This window comes from Coenobita brevimanus, chromosome 38 (assembly GCF_032717465.1).
Source record: "Coenobita brevimanus isolate Jiangsu-jjx chromosome 38, ASM3271746v2, whole genome shotgun sequence".
Taxonomy (NCBI): Eukaryota; Metazoa; Arthropoda; class Malacostraca; order Decapoda; family Coenobitidae; genus Coenobita; species Coenobita brevimanus.
In genome coordinates this window covers 29,558,912-29,580,645 of record NC_136991.1, presented here as the reverse complement: position 1 = coordinate 29,580,645, position 21,734 = coordinate 29,558,912, and positions in this window count along the sequence as shown.

The following is a 21,734-nucleotide window of genomic DNA, read 5'->3' as shown; positions in this document are numbered from 1 at the left end:
CCCACGTGACCCAGCCCGCCATGAGTCACGAGTGCATTCACCTCCCCTTTCCCCAAGCCCCACTTCATCATTTCTTCATCATCGTTGGCTGAGTTATCTCCGGAGTCTTCGTCGTCGGAGTCACCACCAGCATCAACAGTGAAGGCAGGCCGTAGAGGTAGAGGTAAATCAAGGAGAGTGAAAAGTAGTGTAGCTAGTAGGGTAAGGGCTGCTAGTGCTGTACGGCAACCTAGGGTCAGTGCAAGTGACCTTGACCTAGATAAACCTCCCTCACAGCCAACCTCCACCACCACCACCACCACCCGCCCTACACCGCCACGACAGGGAATCCTGGACGCCTTCGCGTTGATGGAAGGGTCAGATTTTGTGCCAGAAAATCTAGTTTTTGATGAGAGCTCCTCAGGAGTTCAGCCTGCCTTCACTATGGACGAAAATGCTGAGTGTGTCGACTACCTTTTGGCCTTCCTAGATGACGAAGTCATGCAGCACATATGTGATGAGACCAACAGGTATGAATCACAACGTGCTGCAAGTGGTACAGGTGCAGCCAAGATGCAACAGTGGTCCATGCTGGAAGTGCAGGAGCTGTATGTGTTCTTTGCCCTCATGTTTCTCATGCCACACTCCAAGAAGCATGAGTTGGAAGAATACTGGTCCATGGACCCCTTACTACCCTCACCCACCTTCAATAAGTACATGGCCAGAGATCGCTTCCAGAACATCATGGGAAACCTGCACTTTGCCGACAACGATGTACCGTCCCAAACTGACCCACTCTGGAAGATCCGGGAGATTCTGAGCAGAATGAAGGATAAGTTTATGTCATTCTTCCACCCCTTTCAGAAGGCTGTCATTGACGAATCCTTGGTTTTGTTCAGAGGACGTCTTTGGTTTGTTCAGTACATTCCAAGCAAACGCCATTGCTTTGGAATTAAGTTCTTTGTACTGTGCGACTGTAAGACGGGGTACATCCTTGACTTCGTCATATATTCAGCCAGCACTGTCGATCTGGATAAAACACACCCCCTTGGCTTCTCAGGCTGTGTAGTGAAAGTGCTCCTAGAAAAGTATTTTGGTGGGAATCATGTGCTGTATACAGACAACTACTATACAGCACCGAAACTTGCCAAATACCTTTCTGAGCACGGCATTGGCTTCTGCGGCACTGTGAAAAGTAATCGTGCCCACTTCCCCAAATTCCCAGAGGCGGGAACCTCGCAGCAAGGAGACGTGCACCTACGCAAGTGTGAGAAGATGCTGGCAATACGGTGGCATGACAAGAGGGTCGTGCACATGCTCACCACCGTACATAAGGGGGAGATGAGAGACAGTGGGAAGGTCGACCGTAGGACAGGCGAACCTGTGATGAAACCTGATGCTGTGTTGGACTATAATATCAACATGCGGCTGGTGGAAAGTCCGACATGATGATTGGTGAGATCGACTGCCTCAGGAAGAATACTAGGTGGTACAGGAAAGTTTTTCTGCATCTGATAGATATGACGATGCTGAACGCCTTCATCCTGTACAAGATGAAGGTCAAGCCACCCAAGTCCTTCTCCCTGAGGTTGTTCGCCAGGACTTGTGTCCAGCAGCTGCTGGAAAGTTATGGTAGGGTGACAGCAGCAACTCCAAGGCGCCATCCAGTAACACTTCCCGACCGACTTGAGCAGAGGGCGTATATGGATCGGCACAGACTTGAGCTTATGCCTGCCACAGGGAAAAGGAAGGCTGCGATTTGCAGGTGTCAGGTATGTGTGCATACCACCCGCCGCACACCTGAGCATAAACGCACCTCTTGGCAGTGCACTGAGTGCCAGGTTCCCCTCTGTGTTACCTGCTTCTTCGATTACCACAGCCAGAAGCAGTTCTAACAGTGCAAGTGTGGAAGCAGAATGATTTAGAAATAATGTGTAAATAATGTGTAAATAGCAGGTGAAAGCAATGGATGTTCAGTTCACATGATTGAACAGTGTATTATAGTTTTATCTTACTGAAAGTGACAGTGAATAACATAGTGTAAGTAAAATAGAGAGGTATATGTGAGCAGGAGAAGGGAGGTTAAGAGACTGGTGAAAGAGAGTAAGAAGAAAGTGGATGAAGAGTTTGGGAGGAATCTGAGTGTGAAATGGAGGGAGAGTAAGAAATTGTTTTGGAAGGAGGTAAAGAAAGTAAGGCAGTGTGAAAGGGGAAATAGTAGGGGAGTGAAAGATAGGAATAATAGATTGTTGGTGGAGAAGAGAGAGAAATTGAGGAGATGGAAGGAGCACTTTGAGGATTTGTTGAATGTAGAGAGTGAGAGCAGTGTGAGTATAAGTGGTTGGGGAATGGCTGGGAGAAGAAGAGATGAGAGGAGGGAGGAAGAGATCAGTAGGTTGGAAGTAGTGGAAGCGATGAAGAAGATTAAGCTGGGAAAGGCCCCAGGAATTGATGGAGTGTGTGGTGAAATGCTTAGGTATGGGGGTGAGATTGTTGTGGAGTGGATATGGAAGTTGTGTAGATTGGCTTGGGAAGAGGGAAGGGTTCCAGAGGACTGGAAATCAGGTATAATTGTTCCTCTGTACAAAGGAAAAGGGGAGAGAGAAGTATGTGGTAACCATAGGGGTATTTGCCTTCTTAGTGTGACTGGTAAAATATATGGTAGAATACTCATTGATAGGGTTAGGCATATGACAGAGGAGCTAGTTGGAGAAGAACAAGGGGGATTTAGGAAGGGAAAAGGGTGTGTAGATCAGATATTTGTTCTAAGATGTTTAGTGGAGAAGTATCCAGAGAAGGGAAGGAAAGTGTATGCTGCCTTCATGGACTTGGAGAAAGCTTATGACAGAATAGATAGGCAAGGTATGTGGAAGGTATTAAGAATATATGGAATGGAGGGGAAATTGTTGAGTGCTGTGAAGAGTATGTACGAGGGAGCTAGGGCTACGGTGCGAGTGGATGGTGAGCTGAGTGAGTTCTTTGATCTCAATGTGGGACTGAAACAGGGGTGTGTAATGTCTCCATGGCTGTTTAATATATATATGGATGGGGTTGTAAAGGAGGTACAAGGTAGGGCAGTGGATGTGGGGGTGGCCTTAATGAATGAGGGTGAGATTTGGAAGCTTCCGGTGTTGCTGTTTGCTGATGATACAGTATTGTTGAGTAAAGATGAATGGGAGTTGCAAGGTTTGGTGAATGAATTTGGGACAGTATGTAGGAGGAGGAAGCTGAAAGTTAATGTAAACAAAAGTAAAGTTATGGTGTTTGAGAGGAATGAAGTCACAGAGTGGCAGTGAGGTTGGATGGTGAGGATATGGAGAATGTGAGTGCCTTCAAGTACTTGGGTAGTGTGATGAGTAAGGATGGAACTTTGGGGGATGAAGTACGTGAAAGGGTACAGCAGGGAAGAAAGGTTGTTGGTACACTGAAAGCAGTGATGAGAAATAGTGAGGTGAGTATGGAAGTTAAGAAGTCACTGCATGATGGTATTGTGATCCCTACCCTGACGTATGGAAGCAAGGCGTGGACATGGCAAGAGGGGAACAAGTCAAGAGTGAGAGCAGTGGAAATGAGTTACTTGAGAGGAGCATGTAGAGTAACGTGGAGGGACAGGTTGACGAATGAAGAAGTGAAGGAACGTTGTGGGGTAGATGTGGATGTGGTTGGAAAGATTAGGAGAAATACACTGAGGTGGTTTGGACATGTGGAGAGAATGGAGAATGAAAGACTGACTAAGAGGGTGTATGTAGGTGAGGTGGAGGGAGGGAGAGGGAGGGGTAGACCGAGGATGAGGTGGAGGGATGGAGTTGAGAGGTATATGAGGGAGGGGGGGGTGAGTTGGGGGGAGGGGAGTCAAATGGTGGGTGACAGAGTGACTTGGAGGCGTTTTGTCTGCGGCCACCCTTTGCGGGATTAGGGCGTCGGGCTATAGATAGATAGATAGAAGTAAAATAGAAGGGTAAATATTGAAAACAGAATAGAAAATGCAAATAGTAATGTAAGTAATTAGTAATATAAGAATATGAGTACAAATAATTTATGTTATAACAGTGAAAGTGAATCCGTGGCTCTCTACGTATTTTACTGAATGAAAAATTGAATGACTTCAGTGACAATAAACTAATACAGCTGAAGGAAACTTATGGAGAAAGACTCCAGATATAGATAAGTGTGATATAGTAATAGAAATATAAAGTGTGAGGGGTTTTATGAATAATAAATGACAGAGTACCTAGAGCGAACTAGCGCAAGTGCGACGATCAGACGCGCTCGTAATTTCCATTGCTTTCACAGTGTTTTTTTTTTTTGGAGTATGGATCCCAAACTACTTGAAAATTATAGAATAGTGTTTATAGTGTTTGTATCTGGCTGTGGTAATCATATTACGGGTTATCGGGAAGTGTAAAGTGGAGACTTCATTACCCTACTTCAGAGGGCTCCACAAGTCCTACGGTAACCGACGAAGGCTCAACAAACATTCCAGGAGAAAGCTGAAGGTATGTGCCATAAGCATATGTAATTTTATTACTCTAGGACTAATAACTGATTTTTGGCAAATATTTTTTGAGAGTCTGTCAGAGCCCAAATAACCCCGCGGGACACGCAAAACATTGGTAAACAAGCCCGCGGTGTAGGGGTTAAGGGGCTTAAAAGCGAGCGGGAGACCTCACTCGCACCACTTTTCTCCACTGTCCTCTTCACCCCGGCTACTACCTGCTCTGCGTCTCTCGTGGTAAATCTGGCCACGCGGTACAACTTTACACATACAATTACACAAACACATCACCCCAGCACTCCCGCTTCTCACTAAAGTCATTACTCACACTTTCATTCTGTAACTATTTATCCATGTAATCGATCTACTCTTGCTGTAATGTAATGGTCTTGTACTATATTGAAATCATGCAGTAACTCTGCATTTATTCCAAGTCAATAATCACTGTCCTAGCTATTTCTTCCCAGCACAATTGCGTTTATCTATCCTTACCATTCGTCTTGGTGTAGTCCCTAGTAAGATATACCCATAACCTAAAAACGATACAGTGGTGACCCCAACCTAATAACAACCACGTCCAATTACATAGAAAAAAGCACCACACCTTGCAAGCCTCTTGGCAAGCTACATGTTGGCGTGGTTATTTAACTTATTTTGGGTCTGAGGGGCTTCCCTGGGTTGTGTGTTTTTACACCGCCATAACAATAGCCCATACCATAATCCTCAACATATTTCGTTAGTTTCAGCCATCCTGCTGTACCGTTGAGGACATCCGCAAATCTATTAACTTTCCGTTTTATTTCCTTCGTCGGATTTCATGTAATACGCCCAAAGTTGGTGTCGTCGTTCAGGATGGCGTCCATCTTCGAAAGATAATCGCCTGTAGGATGCAGGACATTAATTATAGCCTTATCTGTACGGTGGAGGGTGAATGCCGGATCCTTTCTTTCTCTTGACTGCTTTCGTGTGCCTTCTTTTTAGCACCTCGTTTCGAATGTTTTCTCTACTTTTTCTTGCTTCTTTCCCTAGTTCAGCATGGAGGCATTCTTCATTATCCACTTTTCTTTCCTTAGTGTGTTGGTGGATGCCATTAAGGGAGAATCTCAGACTGTAAGCGTTTTTGCCGTGGACGTGAATTAGAGAAGATATGGCAGTTTAAAACTCGAGAAGTTCTAGCGTTTAGGCACACACACACACACACACACACACACACACACACACACACACACACACACACACACACACACACACACACACACACACACACACACACACACACACACACACACACACACACACACACACACACACACACACACACACACACACACACACACACACACACACACACACACACACACACACACACACACACACACACACACACACACACACACACACACACACACACACACACACACACACACACACACACACACACACACACACACACACACACACACACACACACACACACACACACACACACACACACACACTCTCTCTCTCTCTCTCTCTCTCTCTCTCTCTCTCTCTCTCTCTCCAGTTCTGTATTGTCAAAACGCATTCATGATTATCCGAGTATCATACCTCTAATTTCTCCACACAGTACACCTCTAACTCTCATGAACCTCCTTTTGACTGAACCCATGAAGCGTCAAACACGAACATTATAAGATCACAGAAAAGGGTGATTGTCACCGCTTCTTAATACTGAACCAGCAAGATCTAAGAACTACACAAATATTTTCCTCACTTAGGGAATTATTGACCGCATTTTTAACTTTACCAATCAAGCACCAAACAAGAACTTTATGTGGGCACGAGGAAGACCAACCCTTTATCGCATCTTACGACCCAATCTCACTGCCTGCATATTATACCATGGCCAAGTTTCAGGCCCTGACTTAAACTCCAGCCCACATATATTCAAACTCTGTGTCTCTAAATCTTGAATGTAGGTATTGCTTAACTGTCTCCAACATAAATAATATGAGGGCAAATAAAAGAGCAGATCTCACCTCATCAACATAATGATAAAGCTGCTCAAGTATTCCTCACAAATTACATCTTTAGCAAAGACATGTTGTGCTATAATGCTAGATCTCTGATGTGAACATTGTGTTTATAGTCTCTAGAGGCATGTAATAAATAAGGAGTATATTGTTTGCATATCGCAAACTAGAGGGGCACTCAATGGAGGGCATCCCTCCGACAACGGCAGCGTAATTTCCAAACCGCTCTTCATAATGGGTTAGTTGACAAACTGGAGAAAGAAACACCGATGTGGGACTTAGTGTGTTTTGACGTTTCGCCTCGTGGCCTTCTCAGAATACAATTGCTGAATATACACCACATATCCTGTATATATACCAGAAGGCAGTGGGGATGGGAGGGGGGGTGAGATATTGGCTAAGGGTGGTAGGGGGGGGGGCAGGTAGGGAAAGGAAGGTGAGGTCCAGAGGAAAGGGATTACAGATCACGGCACAAGGACGGCGAGAAACAAAGGACAGGTGAAGTGGGAAATCCTCACACCCCCACTGTCTTCTGGTATATGTACAGGAAATGTGGTGCATATTCAGCAATTGTATTCTGAGGAAGCCATGAGGCGAAACGTCAATACACACTAAGTCCCAAATCGGTGTTTCTTTCTCCATAATGGGTTAGGTTTTCTCATCACTGATAAGGGTTTCGTAAGAAGAGTTTTTCGGACCCTGAATCTGTAATACGATCCATTTTGGTCCCCCAAAATTAATCGATTGTACCGTGGGAAAGCTATCAGCCTACCAAATTTGGTCCAAATCTCTCGTTTAGTTTTTGAGTAATCCTGCTAACATACAAACAAACTTAAAAACATCGGTCCCAAAAGCTAATCTATTGTTCCCTGGACATGGGCTATCTACTCACCAAATTTGGTCCAAATCTCTCATTTGGTTTTTGAGTAATCTTGGTAACAGACAAACAAACAGACAGGGATGAAAACATACTCTCCTTGTCGGAGAGAGAGAGAGAGTCTACAATGATAAGTAACGGAACACAACAAATGCGAATAATTATTCAGCTTGTATAGATCTCTCGCATCCCACAAGTCACCGGTACTCTCTCTCTCTCTCTCTCTCTCTGGAGGGGGGGGGTAATGGTTTGTGGGGTGAATGTGAGGCAATAACTGCTCCTCGTCCTCCCTTTCTCCTTCCCCTAATCTGACCTAATAATTTCATGCAGCTGCATGACAATTTTTTCTATGTAGTTTAGTCAAGCCTTTTGGAGGGGCTGACAAAAACAGTGAACACTGTCCTAGAGATCATAGTTATGACCTAGCCAAGTAACCAACGAAGCCCACATAATGTAGGCAACGTACTACTTAATCAGCAGTATCACAAAGCTACACTTATTTCCTCATATATAACGATTTTGAATATACTTTTAGCATAACTAACAAAGCTTCAAACAAGACCATTATGGGGGCAAGAGGAGAGAGCTGCCCTCACCGCATCTTGTAACCCAGTCCCCCTGCCTGCATATTACCATGGCTGAAACTCAGACGTTAGCATATAATCCAGTCCTCACATCTCCACACATATATAATAATTTTTAATGTACGTTTGACTTAACCAACTAAAAGACGAGCATTATAAGGGCAAGAGGGAAGGGCTGCCCTCTCCTATCTTACGACCCAATCTCCCTGCCAGCATATTACCATGGCCGAGATTCAGGCCCTAACTTATAATCCAATGGGCACATCCCTTAACGTGGCGGGCCCCTGATGAAGCAGCGTGCGGCGGCTTCGCTCTGATCCTTGCAGCTTGTCTTGGGGGCGAGAGGGGAAGGGAGAGAGAGCTGGGAATGTTGGCTGAGGAGTTATTCATTTTGCATCAGTATAGTACATCCATCTTTAACGCTTCTTTCATCTACCTAAACCCCTGCCATCCGATGACGCGTTGTGTCAATTTATTTATGCTGCTGGCAGGCGATTTCATTCAGCTTCTAAGAGTCCCGAGTACTGAAAGAGCCAATAAAAGCGAAATCTGATCACTCTAGTTCCAAAAATGTTTCCTTTGGTACCGTACATATAATAGTGTGGAGACAGCAAGAACAAAGCAGCAAAGGACATCCCGGCCTGAAAGTGTTGAATTGGCGGAGATTTTCATGGTTTTGTATCATGTTTCTCGTAGCAACGAGTAAGTGGCAGAATAAGGCAGTACCACAGCTCTACAACCTTTTCATAACAATTCTTCGCATCAAGCGTCATAATTTGGTGTTTATCTCGTTACAGTTCAGCATTCCAGGCAGAGACGGTCATTTTATCCCAGCCTTAAGTGAACGGAGAAGTACAACACCATTATCACGCTATAGCTTATCAAATCCCCTTTAGTGCAAGGTAGAAAATGAAATAAATAAAAACAACTAAACGGTAACCGCCAGCCCCATATGTCCCCTTTCTGGGTGTAGGCACAAGTTTATTCAGCACAAGAAAGATGTCCCATATTATAGAGATTATAATGCCTTGTATCGGAGTCTCTGTGTTCAGTAAATATTTCCTATCCTGTGTGTATATATATATATATATATATATATATATATATATATATATATATATATATATGCTTGAGCAGGTAATATTAAAATTGAACGAAAAACGTCATCACAGAGAAAGTAAAAAATAAAAAATCTATATGAAGAACGTCATCATAGGGAAGTGTTTACAGGTAGAACTTCAGCCTACTTCCGCGGCAGCATTTTACATGATGGAAACACCTCCGTTAACATCTTATGGGCTAGGCTCGTACTGCGTAAGGAACGATCTTGGCTCTACCATTAGTCTACCAGGTGTCTTTCTTGTGGCTTTCCTAAGGTGATTAGAATAGTCAGTCGAGGGCAGATATTGTTCCCCCCACTACCAATTTCATCCGTACTAAATGCTCTCAACTTTCCAATTCGAATTCTTCCCGCTCCTTCTGGCACCTTGCCAAAAACCCTTCTAACAACTTTACCTCATCATCCTTCCCTCTCTTTTCTACTCTCATGGTTCTGTAGCTATTTCCTCTACTGATAAAGCAGATCTCTTCGCTCATACTTTCTCCTCCAATTCCACATTAGACGATTCCGGTGCTGTTCCTCCATCACTTCCCCCCTCTGACTTCCTTATGGCTGACATTAAAAATTTTCTGCTGATGTATTTTCTGCCATCTCATGCCTCAATACTATCAAGGTATATGGGCCTGATGGAGTCCCACCTGTTGCCTCAAGAACTGTGCTTCTGTGCTTACACCCTGCCTAGGTAAATTCTTTCGCCTTTGTCTGTCAACTTGTACCTTTCCTTCTTTGCTGGAAGTTTGCTCTCATTCAACCAGTCCCAAAGAAGGGTGACCATTCCCAACCCTCTAACTATCGTCCAATTGCTTTAACATCCTATATTTCAAAAGTTTTCGAGTCAATTCTTAATAGAAAAATTTTAAAGCATCTTTCCTATTACACCGTTCTTTCTGCTCATCAGTATGGGTTCCGTCAGGAACGCTCCACTGGTGATCTTCTCACCTACCTTTCAGACTCCTGGTCATCCTCCTTTCTGGACCTTGGCAAAAGCTTTGCCATTGCACTTGACATCTCGGAGGCTTTCTATCGAGTCTGGCATAAATCTTTAATTTCCAAACTGCCCTCTTACGGTTTCATATCCTTCTACCTGTGCCTTCATCGCTAGCTTCCTTTCTGGTCGTTCTATAGCCGCTGTTATAGACCGTCATCGTTCTTCTCCTAAATCTATCAACAGTGGTGTTCCTCAGGGCTCTGTCATATCACCAACTCTCTTCCTTTTATTCATCAATGTTCTTCTAAGCTGTACATCTAACCCTTTCCACTCGTACGCAGATGGCTCCACCCTTCACCTTTCCATTCGGTTCCTGCAACGTCCATCTCAGCAGTTACTTGAACAAGCAAAGGATGAGGCTATGGCACACCTAATGTCTGACTTGGCTCGTATCTCTGACTAGGGTAAAAATAATCTTGTTGTTCTTACTTCATCAAAGACTCAGTTCTTACACCTATCAACCCAACAAAATCTTCCACAGTTGTACCCACTAATGTTTAATAATATTCAGCTTAATCATGCATCATCCTTGAACATGCTTGGGGTTTCATTCACTCGGGACTTATCTTGGAAAGATCATAGTGCATCTCTTGTAAAATCTGCTTCCAAGAGTTTAGGTATACTAAGCCGACTCCGTTCCTTCTTTACCCCTGCACAATTGTTGACTCTATACACGGGTTTTATCCGTCCCTGTGTGGAGTACAACTCTCATGTGTGGGAAGGCTCCCCACATACAGCTCTTCTCAATAGGGTGCAATCAAAGGCTTCTCGTCTCATTAACTCTCATCCTCTTACTGGCTCCCTTCAACCTCTGTCTCTTCACCGCACTGTTGATTCTTTATCTCTTTTCTGTCGCTACTTCAATAGTCACTGCTCCTCTGAACTGTCTGCTTGCATCCCCCACCTCTACGTCGGGCACGTAGCACCCGTCTAGCAGCTAACTCTCATCCCTTTTCTGTCCAGCTCTCTAATGCAAGAGTTAACCGTTACTTCCAGTCCTTCATTTATGCAACAGGTCAACCCTGGAACTGTCTCCCTCTGTCTGTATTTCCTGCTAACTATGATCTCCAGTCTTTCAAACGCAGTGTGTCCAGGCATCTCGAAATAATCGGATCTTGAATTTGGCTCTCTTGTATTTTGTTTTTCTCTTGGCAAGAACAGTTATTGCGGGCTCTTGGCCTTTGGGTCTTTCTTCCTGGCATAAAAAAAAAAAAAAATACAAATTACTGTTACTGGCGAGATGGTTCCAGTCCTTTCAGTCCGCAAGGCGTTTCGTAAATTGAATAAAATCGTGCAGAGACAGCAAGAATCAAAAGACGTCATCATACTGAAAACTATAATGATTACACAATCGTAGGTAATTCTACACTATCGCGGTTCTCCCTCCTGTATTCACTGCCACACGATCAAAACCACAGTTCCATACTGATTCTTTGAGGGCATGTCTACACTGCCTCGAAAAAAGTTATTGACAATATGTGTGTGTGTGTGTGTGTGTGTGTGTTTTGCCTATCGACCATGACGACAAATGAAACAAAGGACAGGGTTAGTGCTGCCGCACTGAGTAACCCTGTGTTTGTTTTCTATTGTTGATCGCATGTTTCTTGCAAATGTTGCCGCACCATGACTCTTTCGGGACATGAGACTTTTCAGCTATTCTATTTTTGCTACCAACCGACTGTGTTATTCTTGCCACCGCCAGACGATTTCAAAGTTTACAGTTATCCTCAACTTTTATGGGAGTTAACAGGTTTTCATAACCATAATCTTCACTGCTCCACCGGGAGGCCAACCGATATGCTACAACACAGCTTTCATCTTGCACGGCAAGCTTCATTAATGACGACTCAGTATTAGTACCTAGGTGGTAACGTACGTGTGAGTGTGTGTGTGTGTGTGTGTGTGTGTGTGTGTGTGTGTGTGTGTGTGTGTGTTGTGCATACAGTCGACTGCTGGTCCTCAGGATACGTTGTCTGATATACGATTAAGTCTCAATATTAAGTCTGAAGATCCCTAGGCCGACCACGAAGCCTTTAGTCAGGGTCTGTCTACTCTATACTCATCACCTTACAACTGAAACGAGGACCTTGATCTATAAGTTAATGGTTGCGTTGTTTGGTCTGGAAGAATGTTTCCTGGATGTTTTCCTTGTCAGTCAGTTACACTTCCAGCACACAATTGTATGCTGATAATTCACACCACCACACAATCATTTCTCCCCCGGCACATCTCAGTGTTACCACATTACCGCCTCATGTTTACATTAATCTATTTTCATGATTCCACCACACTGCATTTCAGCCACTCTCCAACTACACTAGCATTTACCACACATCAGCACTGCGAATCCCTGCACTGCTGCACAGTCACTTTGACAGCAGCACACCACATTGCAGTTCTGACATATATACACTCCCTACCACGTTAACATTATACCACCACACCATTACTACAGTGGATTTTTGGATAATTCAACTAGCACACAACGTTCGCACTACCTCACAACAGTTATTTCATATCCAGGGTGGCCCATATATAGCGCTTCTCTTCCACGCTACCGGGCGATATTTCGTGTTATGGGGCTGGCGCAAAGTTACCAGTGTCTACCCAGCACTGTATATTCAATTCCGACTCCCACTGCCACACTAACCCCAGCACCAGCATACTCAACCGTCCCTGCAACACGCAAGATAATGCAAGATGAGTTTCTAGTAGAGAGCTATGTAGGCCCCCCCCCCCCGTGTATTTTTATTGGCTAGCATAATAAGTTTTCCCGTAAAGGTTTCTCGGTCACACGAACATTACACAGGCATACCATTATTATAATGGAATTCTGCCATATGTTTCACCTAGCACACTACCATTATACTAATACACAACGGAACTTTCACATATTTTCAATGTCACACCTTATCTCATCGTTAAGTGGGAAAAGTGCCATGGTGGTGGTGGTGGCGGCGGCGGTGGCGGTGGTTCACTGCCATCGTAACAACACTAAAAGAAGATCCACGTAGAGTCGAAGTAGTTGTATCTTTCCAGTAAACACACAACAGTTGAGTGGTAATAATTCGTTAGTGGAGATTACAGTAGACCACGCTTCCCACACGTAACATTACACCTACACATACAGCCCATACAGCCACCACGCCACCATTTCAACACTAATCACATAACACTTCTAGGGCTTTACCTGACCTCGCTTCGAAATGCTGTATATTCAGCACCACACTACTCTATTTAATTAGTTCCATACTTCACTACACCACAGTGTCGCACTACACCGCAGTGCCAAACTACACCGCAGTGCCAAACTACACCGCAGTGCCAAACTACACCACAGTGCCAAACTACACCACAGTGCCAAACTGCACCAACATATCAAACTACAGCTACTCACACAACATAATACCCAGCATCTGGAAGCATGGCAATATCATCACTATCCCTAAACCCAACAAAGACCCCACGTTACCCTCCTCACATCGCCCCATCACACTCCTCTGCACCCCCTCTAAAGTCACTGAACGACTGGTACTACTATAGGACTACATAATAGATAGATAGATAAATAGATAGATAGAGAGACAGATAGAAGCAGGAAGTCAAATGATGAGAAGGTGTTGTGTCTGCGAGAATCGAGCAGCGCTAAACATGCTTACACGGAGGAAAGCTGACGACAGCGGCCAGTAAAGAGATGATGCAGTTAGCTGTCAGCAGTCCTCTCGTGAGAAAGATCTGGTAACCATGAGGAACCCCTGCTACACCAGATTTTAGGAAAGAGAGTTGAGAAGGAGACAAGCGACCCTAGAGAGAGGTCGAGACGGAGATTAGCCTTAGAACAGAGAGAGAGAGAGATAGTGAGACAGGGAGGTAGCTACCCGGTACTTATACTCTTTCCATGTGAGAAACCTGTTTAATATTTCTAAGACAAATAAAAATAGTCCCATACTATTCTTTACCTCTCCCGTCACTACATGACATCTGGTGGGGAAACTACTACAAGATATAAAAGCCGCTCGACCACAAGTCTAAAATATACTTCTCTACAAGTAACTACAAAGTCTTTATGACATTTGGTGGCAGCGGTGGGATTCTACTACAATTAGAGAACACTAGAGATCATTTCAGGGCACTTATGCAAGGAATTTCGAATGCTGGTGATGGCAAGATCACAAATGACTTACTCCCAGTTCATGAGCTACGTCAGATAGTTAGTCAAGGCATACATAAACATAAATTGAAGCCATTGTTCCGCAGTAGGGAATTTATGCAATATTACCCGTACTTAGAAGCAACACTAACACCAACATCAGTGATAGTTCATGTACCATTCATCACGGAAGACCTGTTCACAGTATACCAAATACACCCCTTCCCCTATAGAAACAACAACACTTTGGTCATCATCAACATCAACACAGACACCGAACTCATCATGGTCTCCAAGAGACGAGACACTGTCACTTTCGCAAGTGAGTCAACGATTGAGCGAAAGTGCTGCACATCCTTACATGCTGTTCATCTTTGTCCTGCGTACATTTTCACGTTTCAGCCTACTGATACGGTCCCTTGTGAAATGGCTATCATCAGCAATAACAATATTCATCATCATTGCAACTTCACTTTTGCTCCAGATAAACTTGTACACCATCAACGCGTTGGACACTCGCAGTTTTTTTATTTCCCTCATAACACATCAGTTTACATAGTCTGTCCAGATATACCACCATCTCATACATCAGCCTCAGGATTATACATAGCACCAGACTACTGTGCGGTATTTACACCATCCATGTCTACTTTTTCCACCATCAATCACTACGCCATTATCAACCATACACACAAACATTTCCACCCACTGCCTGATATGAACTTAAACATGAGCACAAGTATTAAGCTGACTTCACCTAAGTTTGAAACTATGCAGCTGATCAATGAAACAATGAAGCCCTGGGAAGATTTGAGTTTGAGTATGTTCAACCCATATTATGTGTATAGCCAAGCACCTTCTGTCTTTATAATCATCTGCATTGTAGTTGCAGTATTGCTGTTGGCAATGCACAGAATGCATGCAAGAATTGCTAATTTGGAGTCATTGTTTAGTGGGGGGAGAGTTAACATCACAGTTAACCACCCTGAATGAAGTGTATATATTTTGTATATAGTATTAATTATATATATATATATATAAAAAAATAATAATAATAACACAAAGAAGAATGACCCATATATGACAGACCAGTACCATTATCTTTCAATGAAATATTAATAACTCTTACAATAATCTTAATTTTAAACTATTTTTATTCTTGCATGTATGCATTTCACTATAATATCCCAAGTACATACTGTATTACAATTAAATAATTTACTTTAATGCATTTATTCCAATATGTATACAACTTATTTAAAATGTAATATTACTGAATAATCACTATTTACTATGAATAATATATGTATACAATATTCATACAATTATGTTACTTTACAATATTATGTATTTCACTTAATTAGCTTATAAGTTCATTACAATGTGTATGTAGTATGTATTAATATATTATAACTATTAAATGTCGATGGTACGCCATTTTCGCGCGGCCGAGCAAATATAGGACTACATAATAGATAGATAGATAAATAGATAGATAGAGAGACCGATAGAAGCAGGAAGTCAAATGATGAGAAGGTGTTGTGTCTGCGAGAATCGAGCAGCGCTAAACATGCTTACACGGAGGAAAGCTGACGACAGCGGCCAGTAAGGAGATGATGCAGTTAGCTGTCAGCAGTCCTCTCGTGAGAAAGATCTGGTAACCATGAGGAACCCCTGCTACACCAGATTTTAGGAAAGAGAGTTGAGAAGGAGACAAGCGACCCTAGAGAGAGGTCGAGACGGAGATTAGCCTTAGAACAGAGAGAGAGAGATAGCGAGACAGGGAGGTAGCTACCCGGGACTTATACTCTTTCCATGTGAGAAACCTGTTTAATATTTCTAAGACAAATAAAAATAGTCCCATACTATTCTTTACCTCTCCTGTCACTACATGACATCTGGTGGGGAAACTACTACAAGATATAAAAGCCGCTCGACCACAAGTCTAAAATATACTTCTCTACAAGTAACTACAAAGTCTTTATGACACTACAACTAGTCACACCACACATTCCCCTAGCCCAGTCACAACATGGCTTTAGGCCACTACACTCCACAAACACCCTTCTTACAGATCTTACACAGAGTTTATGATGGCATGAATTCAGCTAGGCCACCACACAAAACGCTCATAGTCACACTAGACATTAGCAAAGCTTTTGATGCCATCCCCCTCCACAACCTCACAAACAAAACACTCAACACAAACATGCACAATAACACAAATAGATGGCTGGCAAACTACTTAGCAGGCAGATGTGCACACGTAACATTTGCCGGTCAGTCTTTTAATATCAGAAACTTCACAAACGGCGTCCCCCAAGGATCTGTTTTGTCCCCTACACTCTTTAACCTATACATGCACGACACACCCACACCCCACACACCACAGATACACATAGCTACCTATGCAGATGATATAACACTTACATGTACACACCAAAACGCAAACACAGCTGCACACATCATTCAACCGTACCTCAACACACTACACGAATGGTTCACCACAAACAGGCTCAAAATAGCCCCAGCCAAATCTATAGTGACTCTTCTCACAAACTGGACAGTAGAACACAGTCACATCCCACACCTCACCATAAACAACACCCCACTAACACCCCACTACCACACACACACACACACACACACACACACACACACACACACACACACACACACACACACACACACACACACACACACACACACACACACACACACACACACACACACACACACACACACACACACACACACACACACACACACACACACACACAAAATCCTTGGTGTAACATACAATACATCAATGTCATTTAAACAACACATCACAAACATTAAAAATAAAATAACACCAAGACTCAATGCTTTGAGGTCACTTGCCCATACAACATTTGGACACAAAAAAGAAACCATCACCACAGTAAACAAACAATACATACGTTCTGTGATGAATTATGCAAGACCTGCCTGGGTTTCTAACCTCACCAAAACACACTACAACACTCTACAGACCATACAGAACAAGGCCCTAAAAATAATCACAGGCTGCACAGCTACAGAAACCCGCAGACCACCTACATCAAGAAACGAAAATCCTCAATGTCAAAGATCACCTAGACATGAGAGGCACCCAGTTTCTTGCTGCAGCCTCCACAAACCCACAACATCCACTACAGTACATGGCAGCACATCCATTCACACCAAGGAACATCAAAACAACACCCAGCACACGATACCATACACAAATACTGTCATCTCTCCCCCCTCGCCCACCTCAGACCAGCTTCCAGAAGCATATCCACACTCAGATCACTCGCCGCTTCATTCAGTCACTTAAAGACAACACACAGCTGCATACACGGCCTCCTGACATCCACCCTTCTGAATCCTATCTTCCTCGTGAGGACAGGGTCCACCTGGCCAGGCTGAGATGTGGGCACCATCCAGCCCTCTTAAGCTACCATAAGAGGCTGGATGACTCCGTTGCTGATGCCTGTCCAGGATGCAACACAGCACCCCATACTATTAAGCACATTATGAAAGACTGCATTGCACACAATCACCTACGCCAACAACACAACATACACTCTTTGAGAGCTCTGTGGGAAAGCCCGGTCTCGGCCATGGCCTTCATAAGGGACTCGGGGCTGTTCGGCCAGACTGCCTAGGGAACAACTGCTACTACTACTACTACACCACAGTGCCATACTGCACCACAATGTCACACTACACCACAGTGCCACACTGCACCACAGTGTACCACAGTGCCATATTACACCACAGTGCCATATTACACCACAGTGCCATATTACACCACAGTGCCATATTACACCACAGTGTCACACTACACCACAGTGTCACACTACACCACAGTGTCACACTGCACCACAGTGCCACACTACACCACAGTGCCACACTACGCCACAGTGCCACACTACGCCACAGTGCCACACTACGCCACAGTGCCACACTACGCCACAGTGCCACATGATGCCACAGTGCCACATGACGCCACAGTGCCACATGACGCCACAGTGCCACACTACGCCACAGTGCCACACTACACCACGGTGCCACACTACACCACGGTGCCACACTACACCACAATATCACAGTGCCACACTACACCACAATACCGCACCACACCAGTAACACAACACTAAGCATTTCAAACTCCTCTTTTGCCATTCCACCGCCCATCCTGACTCCCACATTACCTTATACAAGTTCATCAAAGCACCAAGCAATCCCATTACTACCATACTAACCTTTACAACACAACAGAAATATATTACATCCACACATTCACTTTACCACAGGCACATTTACATATACGCCTAATTTATATCCCATGTTTTCTGTCCTCACATTGTCGTTAACACAATCACCGTTACATATGCCCTGCACCTTTCTTGTTATTGATAAAAAATGTTTACTATCTTCATATTGTCGTTAACACAAGCACCACTGCCTATGCACTACACTTCTCTTTTTATTGGTCAGAAATGTTTAGCTTCCACACATTTACGTAACAACAAATACCACTTCATATACACTGCTCTTCTGTTTTATCAGTTGGCAGAATAATCAGACTACCACATTAATATACCTTTTCACACACATATTTGCTGTCATATTACTACACTATCGGAACACCTACGTATCTCTCTTTTACCATGCAGTAGTTGCAGTATATTCGTCACAGTAAAACACATATTCTTTTATATACTCCAGTCATCACACTCACATCATATCATCATCATCATCATCGGCAGCATCTCCATTACTATCACCATAAACAATCATCACCACCATCATCTAATTTCCCACTAACACATGGGGTGGGAGGCATCCAAACATAGGAACAGGAAAGCACATGACAAAGATCAACAGAGTGCCCAGTGAACTGAACTAAGCCCCATCCGCCCGTGCGGTATGCTTCGTTTCGGACGCTGGCATATCATCATCAGACTTTACCTGCATTATGTTTCCCAAGCTGGCTGTGTCTGCGATATTGCCCGCATAACGTTTGGTGGTATTATTATGGATCAACGTAGGAAGAAAGAAACATGCAGATAAATGGATATTGCCAATAACCATGGAAAATCATTTGACGCACTCACGCACGCACGCACGCACACACACACACACACACACACACACACACACACACACACACACACACACACACACACACACACACACACACACACACACACACACACACACACACACACACACACACACACACACACACACACACACACACACACACACACACACACACACACACACACACACACACACACACACACACACACACACACACACACACACACACACGTACGTACGTACGTACGTCAAGCAGCCCGTTTGCCTCCAACATAAACTTTTTTCCTACAAGTAAATATGACACAAACGAGCATTATAAGCACCCCCAAAGGATGGGGAAAAATATTAATAATCCAGCCTTCCTACTACATTGCCATTGCTCGGTTCCTCTGAGATATCTGTGGATATATTTGGTATACCATTTGAGTTCGAGAGCGTTCGTTACATAATATTTATATCTCTCAGGATTAATTTGTTTTGAGTGGATTTTTTATTTATTTATTTATTTTGAACTGCCGGCGTTAGATACACAATCTTCGTCAGCCCCTCAGTACGAGAGGTCTTCCCTAACGAGTTAAATAAACTAGTGGTAATAAAAATATAAAAAAATAAATAAATAAAATCAAACGTTGCCGTAGTGAAGGGGTTAATATATTCCGTTCAATGAAATGTTATAACCATTTCAGCCACGTTCAGATGATTTTACGAATATGTAGATAAGGTGAAAGCCCCGGTAGTAAAAGATGCATTGGAGTCTGCATGTAACTCCTCCAGTTCGAAAAGTCTCCCGTGAGTTAAATGTACGGTGATCATTTGTAACTGTAGAGAATGCAGGACTTCGCTTCCCATTCTCCTTCACCAACGTTATTTCCACATTCTTCCCCGCGCCTCGCTGTGGCGGGGCGCTGTCCACCACAAGGAAACATTGTTTTACCTCACGTGACGGCCCTGCCGGGGCGATTGCATGCCTGTGATTGATGGAGCTGCTCAGCCAGACAGACCGGGGCCATCAGCAACAACAGCGCCCTTCATTCCCACCAACACTGGCGTCAGGTCCACCAGGACCTACATTATTGATATTCTTCTAATATCACACATATCCCATTTACCATCATTTACCTCATTTAACTAACCTGACCTCACCTTACCCAACACAGCCTCATTTTCACCAAAACTGACATTGTATTCACCAACATACCCGCATATTCACCACCATTTCCCTTACAGCACAGCTCCACCAACGCTGACTTTACTGACTTCACTGCTAGCAACATTAACATGACTCTTACCCTAACCTCACCTTCACCATCATTGGCGTTATTTTCAAGAGCACAGATATCACTCTCCTTCGCACTGAACTAATTTTCATCAAAACAGTTCGCTATCACCAGCACTGACCTCACCTTCACCATCCTTTACCTCACATTCACCACCCCTGACCTTACTTTCTGCAAATGCTACTTCATTGGTTTCATCAGTATTAGCATTACTATCAGTTTCACCAATATCATATCACTCACCAAAACTGACCTCATTTTCACAACACTGACCTCATATCCAGAAAACTTTACTTCACTGTTACCAACGGTGACGTCACTTTCGCCAACACTGACATATTTACAAAAAATGACCTTACTCTTACCACAGTTAACATCTCATTTGCCAACACTAATCTCACTTTCATCAACACTAATCTCACTTTCACCAACTCTGACCTCACTTTCACCAACAGTAACCTCAGTCACGACCACTGACCTTTCACCAGCACTGACATCATCACATCGCCAACACTGACCTCACATCCACCAACACTGACCTCATCATCACCAAGACTGACATCACCATCACCAACGTTGACCTCACCATCACCAACACTGACCTCCCTTTCACCAGCACTTGCCGCATCTTCACCTCCATTACATATTTCATCAGGACGCACCAACACCCCCAAGAACCCCAGCAGAATAGAAATAAGGCTTGAGAGCACTGGGCAGGGTGGCGATGGGGTGTATGAGGGAGGGTGGTGTGTTATGGAAGGAGGGGTCGTTGCTGAGTAAGAACAGAAACTCTTGGATGTCATTGTTTTTTCTAGGTCACCCCACACAACATGCGGCGTCAATAGATGGGCAGAGAAACAGGTAGGTAGGTAGATGTGCTAGATAGATAGGTATGTTGATAAGTGGGTTGGTAGTAGAAAGGTAGGCACTGAAGGGAGGTAGGTTGGTATATTGGTAAGTAGGTAGGTCGATATGTAAGTAGGTAGATAGATAGACAGATCGGTATGTATGTATGTATATAGACACAGATATATAGATAGATAAAAATTGATGAAATATATTGGTTTCATGGAATGGATATGAACTTTTGCATACCACCATAAATAACAAACAACTGTGATAACTACTGCCATG